This window comes from Bos taurus, chromosome 17 (genome assembly GCF_002263795.3).
Source record: "Bos taurus isolate L1 Dominette 01449 registration number 42190680 breed Hereford chromosome 17, ARS-UCD2.0, whole genome shotgun sequence".
NCBI lineage: Eukaryota > Metazoa > Chordata > Mammalia > Artiodactyla > Bovidae > Bos > Bos taurus.
The window spans coordinates 19,813,214-19,820,595 of NC_037344.1; the positions used below are offsets into that span (position 1 = coordinate 19,813,214).

Consider the following 7,382-nt stretch of genomic DNA (forward strand, 5'->3'; position numbering starts at 1 on the left):
ACTTTCCAACTAGATATTTGAGATGTTTTGAAAGATAAGAACTGGTTGGTTATAAATACTCATATGGTTAGACCTAGTATACCAAAAGATAATTGTGAAGAATAACTTATGATGAAAAATGGCCATTCCAATGATTTTACTGCTATTTTTAGATGACATGTAAAACTTAGTTGTGCAGCCAATTAGGTGCTATCTCTCTGTTCCTAGTCCCTCCATTTGTGATAACTATCTGTATTTTAATAATCAAAGTTCAAGATGGGTTCTGGTTCAAGATGGTGACATAGCAGAATTCTGAACTCTCCTCCTGCCATGAACACACCGAATCTGTAAGTATGTAACAGTTTCCTCAGAAAAAACTTAAAAACTGGCTGAGCAACTCCTATACTTCAGGCAAATGAAAACAAACAAAAAAAGCCCACACTGAAGTGGGTTAGAGAAGCTGGAACACAATCTCACCATGAATTCCCCACCCCAGGTGCTGAGATCTACAATCAAGAGGGCACTTAAAACCTGGAGGTTCTCCTTAAGGAATAAAGGGTTTGAACCACACAGTGGGTGCTCCAAATTTTAAGACCTGCACATAAAAGACAAGATTTCAAAACATCTGGCTTTGAAATCAATGAGACTCATATCCATGAAAGCAACAGTGCCATACTGAAGTGAGAAATGCTTCGTAAAGGGCTCATGTACAAACTCACCCATCTCAGGGCTCAGTGCAGAGGCAGTCAATCTAGAGATGTCCAGATTAGGTGAAAGAGGTTCATTTGCTAATCCTAAAATTTCAGGCTGAGAAGCAGGAATCTAATTTAGTGCATATCTAGGGACCTGCTACCTGGCAGGCACGGTCTTTCACTCTCCCTCTGTCTCATTCCAGCCAGGGGGCACCATCTAGCCCCTCTCCTCCTCAACAGTGGGTGCCATTTATATGCTTTACCTCTGCCTTGCTCCAGCCAGTGGATTCCACCTTCTTTTTTCTTCACTTTCCTCCCTGTGGGTGTTATCTATACACTCTTCCTGTGCCTTGCTCCACCCAGGGATTGCCATGGCCAGGTACTGTCTCTGCCACAATCTTAGCACCATTATCACCTAGATGGGAGCTTTTACATGTATCTGGTTCTTATATCAGGTGTGCCAGTTTTTAGGGTTGCCACTCAGAGGCCAGGGTGGCTAGTGATCCTAGGTCCCATGATAGTGAAGCAATCAGAGGGACAATTCTTGGCAGACTGTCTGCCAGAGCACTGCATAGAGAGCAAAGAAACATACCCTCTGTCTTTCTGTGAAAGGAGTCTATTTGCTTGTGCAGAAACATTGATATGAGGGGCAGCCTTCTAGTTTGGCACATCTAGAGCCCTATGGTGGCACTCTCAGGTAAAGGAGGTTGTTGGGCGAAATCTCAGTACTCTGCCTCTGCCTCACTCCAGATCACTGGTATCATCCAGAAAGAAAAGGATATCCCTTTCTCTGACACCCCAGTTACTGTCTGTGGCTAGAGGACATCTGTATATCACCTGGCTCTGGTGGCCAGTGGGTCTTATGTTCGTGGTTCCAACTGGACCGTAACCAATGGAGAAAGAAAAATTCAAATGGTTACTATTCACATGGCACAGAAAAAGGCAACAGAGCCGTGAGTTAGGCACTCTTAGCTTATCATCACAGTTATAGTCTGAGAGACAGATTCTAATTGAACATACATGTAAGGGCCAACTCTAATCCTCTCCAGGGACCTTGAAGATAGTTCCAGAGCAGCTATACCTCCCAGAGGGGAGCTCTTACAGTGTCTGATGCACTGGTTTCTGTGGCTGCCAACCAAGGGATGCCATGCAATCATCTGTCTCTGGTGGCCAGGGGAGCTTGTGTCCTGGGTTCCATGGGACTATAATAATCAGAGAGACAGTTCTTGACAGGCTCCATTCTCTGTGACACTGTACAAACAGCAGACTGAAACACACCCAAAGTCTTTCTGTGCTTATTTGGAGTTTCAGCCTGAGACACAGGCTTCAGGTGTGGGACACATCTAGTGATCTATGGAGCTACTATCAGTAACATAGAATAGTGGATGTTATCTTTGCACTTTCCTTCTACTCTGCTACAGCTCACAGGTATCTCCTGGGAAGGAACTTATATACATACCTGGAGCCCCCATTTTCATTACTACTACTAACCAGGCAGCACCCTGAACTGCATGGCTCTGGTAGTGATACCTATACTTGCAGTCCCTTAGGTCTGCATACCTTAATAGTGGCTGCCTGGCTGCCAATCAGCCTGAATCTAGGTGCTTAATGAGATGCTCCCCTCTGGGACAATGACAAGTCTTGCACAATTTCAACTACTAGAAGTCATTAAAGATAAAATAGACTGCATTAGTAATCATACAAGTTTGAGAGAAAAAAGTGAGGGCATGATAGAACAATAAGATTCATCTCCTACACAAAGCCACTCTTTCAAGACTGGGAGAGGCAGCTATTTTATCTAATGCATGAAGACCAATTTAGAAAATCAAAAAGAAATGAAACAGAGATAAGTTAATACCCCCATAAAAGAGTTCAACAGAACAGTCAACTAATTAACGGTCAACTAACGGTTCAACTAACTCTAGAAAAGAACAGATGACCACAGTGAGATCATCAGCAGAGAGACAGAAAACATAAGAAAATACCATATAGACATCATAGAACTGAGGAATATAATAAATAAACTGAAAAATATACTAGAGGGGTTCAATAGCACACCAGACAAAGCAGAAATAAGGATCAATGAATTTAAAGACAGGACACCAGAATTCACTTCAAGCAGCTAAAATGAAAAAAAGAAGAATGAAAAAACACAGATAGATTAGGGAAATTGTGTAACAATATCAGATGGATTAATATTCACATTAAAAGGGTGAATATTCACAGGAAAAGACAGAAAGAAAGTGGCAGAAAAATTATTTCAAGACATAATAGCTGGCAACTTCCCTAACATGGGGAGGGAAACAAACATTCAGATCCAGGAAGGACAGAGAGATCCAAATAAAGTTAACTCAAGAATCCACATGAAGACATATTAGAAGTAAAATGTCAAACTTAGGAGGATAATTTAAAAGTAGCAAAAGAAAAGACAACCTGCTATATACAAAGGAACACCCATAAGATTATAAATTTAGTTTTCAGCAGGAATTTTGTGGGCCAGAGGTATGGCACAATAAATTCTAAGTGTTGGAAGAAAAAATATTCCAACCAAGAGTACTATACCTGGCAAAGTTGTCATTCAGAATTAAAAATATCACTAGTAAAGGTAACAGATTAATCATGTATAAAGCTAGAATGAATGTGAAAAAGGTAAAGTAATAAAAAATAACTTACAATAATATGTTAAGGGATTATACATGACAAAATAAGTAAATTGTGACATCACAAACATAAAATATAGGTGGGAGAAGGAGGCTCAGAATGTGTTCAAACTTAAGGTATCAAGTTAAAATTGACTGTTATAAATACACATATTATTGGAAAGTCTCATGGTAACCATAAAGTAAAAACCTGTAGCAGATACTCACAGATAAAGAAGAGGGGATCTAAGCATACCCAAAGAGAAAGTCATCAAACCACAAAGGAAGTGATCAAGAGAGGGGACAGAGAGAAACTAAAAAACAGCCAGAAAGCAATGAACAAAAAGGTCAAAAATACACATCTATAAATAATGACTTCTAATGTTAATGGACTAAGCTCTCCAGTCAAAATATGTAGAATGACTGACTGGGCAAGAAAATTAGACTGACCTATATGCTGCCTACAAGGGACTGACTTCAGATGTAAAGGCATGCACAAACTAAAAGTAGAGGGACAGAAAGATATTATACGCAAATACAAGCCCAAAGGTAGTTGGGGTAGCTATACTATTATCAGACAAAATAACAGTAAGACAAAGACTTTAATAAGAAACAAAGAAAGTAATGACATAATGATGAAGGCGTCATTACATCCTACAAGAGGATGTAATGTTTGTAAATATTTATGCATCCAACTTAGGAGCACCTAAATATATAAAGCAAATATTGACAGATGTTGTGGCTCAAATGGTAAAGAATCTGCCTACAATGCAGGGGACCTGGATTCAATTCCTGGGTCAGGAAGATACCCTGGAGAAGGGAAGGACTACCCACTCCAGTATTATTGCCTGGGGAATTCCATGGACAGAGGAGTATGGTGGGCTCACAGTCCACAGGATTGCAGAGTCAGACACAACTGAGTGACTTTCATTTTCATTTTTTCACTTCAAAGGGAGAAACACACATCAATATAATAATAATAGGGGGCTATGCTACCTGACTTCCATCTGTGGATGGATCATTGAGATAGAGTAACAATAAGGAAACATCAGCTTTAAATGACACATTAGAACAGATGCATTTAACAATATGTAATAACATTCCATCTAAAAGCAATGGAATACACATTCTTCTCAAGTGCTTATGGAAAGTCCCCCACAATATATCATATAAGGCAATAAAACAAATCTTAACAAATTTAAGAAGATTGAAATCTTATTAAAAAATCACTTAGAAAATCCCAGAAAATTAAAAAAAACAAAGAAATTAATGAGGTGATATTACACTTAATACCACAGAAATACAAAGGATCAAAAAAGACTACTATGAATGATTATATACCAACAAAATGGGCAATCTAAAATAAATGGATAAATCCCTAGAAACATAAAACCTATCAACTGAAACATGAAGAAACAAAATCTGAACAGAAAGTTCACTATGAATGTTGAATCAGAACCAAAAACCTCCCAATAAACAAAGTCAGGGCGAGACTGCATCACTTGTAAATTTTACCAAACATTCTAATAAGATTTAATACCTATACTTCTCAAATTCTTGCAGAAATAGAAAAGGAGGAAACCCTTCCAAACTTTTAAAAGGCCAGCATTATCATAATGCCAAGTCAGACAAGAATGCCAACAAGAAAAAAAAAAAAAAATACAGGCCAGTATCCCTGATGAATGCACATGCAAGAATCCCGGACAACAATTAGTGAAGCAAATTCAGTAATACATTAAACGGATTGTTCACCATGATCAAATGGGATTCATTCCAGGAATGCAAGGGTGGTTCAACAAAGGCAAACCAATCAATGTGATACACTACATTAACAGAATGAAGGATACAATTATACAATCATCTTAATAGATGAGAAAAAGCACTTGACAAAATTCAACACTGATTTTATGATAAACCTATGAACAAAGTATAGAGGAAATGTACCACAATAAAATATAGGCCATTAATGACAAGATTACAGTTAATATCATACCCAACAATAAAAAGTTAAAAGCTTTTCCTCTGAGATCAAGAATAAGTGCCTACTCTTGCCACTTGTCTTCAACATCATATTGGAATGCAAAACTAGATAAATTAGGCAAGAAAAAGAAATAAAGGGCATCCAAATTGGAAAGGAAGAAGCAACATAGTCTCTATCTACTGGTGACATATTACTATAGCAAATAGTAAAGACTCCACTAAAACTGTCAGAACTAATACACAAAGTCAGTAAAGTTGCAAGATTCAAAACTACACAAAAGTGATTGCATTACTCTATACTAATAAGTTATTATCAGAATGTGAAATTAAGAAAACAATGCCATACTTACCTGGCAGGGGCGATACCATGGTCATGAAGGTGGTTTCCCCAGGGCAAGGCTCATCTATTGCACTCCAGATATGCTGGCCCCTGCGATTTCTCCAAGTGTGGGAAACTGGACTGCATAATTTGTTGTAGTGGGGGGACTGCATTGGTGTTTTCCTGTGAAGGAAAAAAAAAAAAGAAAAGTATCCTGTTACAATTGTGTCAAAAAGAGTAAAATACTCAGAATAGTTAACCAAGGAAGTGAAAGATTTCTACACTGACAACTATAAGATATTGATAAAGGAAAATTGAAGAATACACAAATAAATGGAAAGATATCCCAGGTTTATGGATGAGAAAAATTAATATATTAAATTGTCCATACCATTCAAAGCAACCTACAGGTTCAATGCAATTTCTATCAAAATTCCAATGGCATTTTTCACAGAAACAGAATAAATAATCCTAAAATTTATAGAGAATCACAAGAGATTGCAAAAAGCCAAAGCAATCCTGAGGGGTGGAGGCGGGGTGGGGGAAACAAAGCCAGAAGCATTATACTCCCTGATTTCAAACTACATAACAAAGTTATAATAATCAGAACAATCACATTCCCATCAAATTTTAAAATTCATTTTTATTTTTTCCCAATCTGATAAGCAAAAAGTTCTCAATATATCTTAATTTGCATTTACAAATAACTAAAAAAATAAAATAGCTAGTAAAATTTAGGGGAAAAAAGTATACTACTGGCTTCAAAACAGATATATATACATATATACATATATATATCCCAACACAATGTAGTAGAGCCCAGAAGTAAATTAAGTGCCTATATATGCATGGGTTTATTAAAAATTTGCTAAGTCATGTCCGACTCTTTGCAACCCCATGGACTGTAGCCCACCAGGCTCCTCTGTTTGGAATTTTCCAGCAAGAATAGTGGAGTGTGTTGCCATTTCCTTCTCTAGGAACCAAGAATACACAATGGGGAAAGAATAATCTCATGAAAAAATGGTGACAGGAAAACTGGATAGTCACATGCAAAAGAATGAATCTAGACTACTCTCTTACACCATACACAACAATTAAATCTGAATGGATTAAAGAATTCAATGTAACACATGAAACCATAAAACCCTGTTGAAAACATGGACATTAAACCTCCTAGAGGGAATTCCCTGGTGGTCCAGTGGTTAGGACCCTGAACTCTCACTAGCAAGAGTCTGGGATGGATACCTGGTCAGGGAAATAAGATCTCACAAGCTATATGATGTGGCCAAATAAGTAAACAAACAAAAAAGTTCCTGGACATCAGTCTTGGGGTGATTTATAGATTTGACACACAAAGCAAATGTAACAAAAGCAAAATAAACACAAGGAACTACATCAGGCTAAAACATTTTCACAACAAAGGAAACCATCAACAAAATGAATGGGAAAAATATTTGCAAATCATATATTTGATAAGACATCAATATCTGAAATATACAAAGAAATAATACAACTCAGTGGGGAAAAAAATCTAATAAGTGGGCAGAATATTTGAATACACATTTTTCCCAAGGAGACATAAATATTGCCAATTTTGCCAATGAAAAGATGCTCAACATCACTAATCACTGGTGAAATGCAAACCAGAAACACAATAAGAAATTACTTTACACCTGTTAGAAAAACTTATCAAAAAGACAAGAAATAACAAGCATCATCAAGGATGTGGAGGAAAGGGAACGCCTGTGCACTGTTGGTGGGAATGCAAATTGG

At 37.4% G+C, this 7,382-nt stretch overlaps 1 non-coding gene across 1 annotated transcript; it reads left to right on the forward strand.

Moving 5' to 3' along the window:
- The first annotated feature begins 5,632 nt into the window (after positions 1-5,632).
- Positions 5,633-5,797, forward strand: LOC112442101 (U1 spliceosomal RNA). Its single transcript, XR_003030119.1, has one exon. It is a non-coding gene; the product is annotated as a U1 spliceosomal RNA (small nuclear RNA).
- Positions 5,798-7,382: the final 1,585 nt, after the last annotated feature.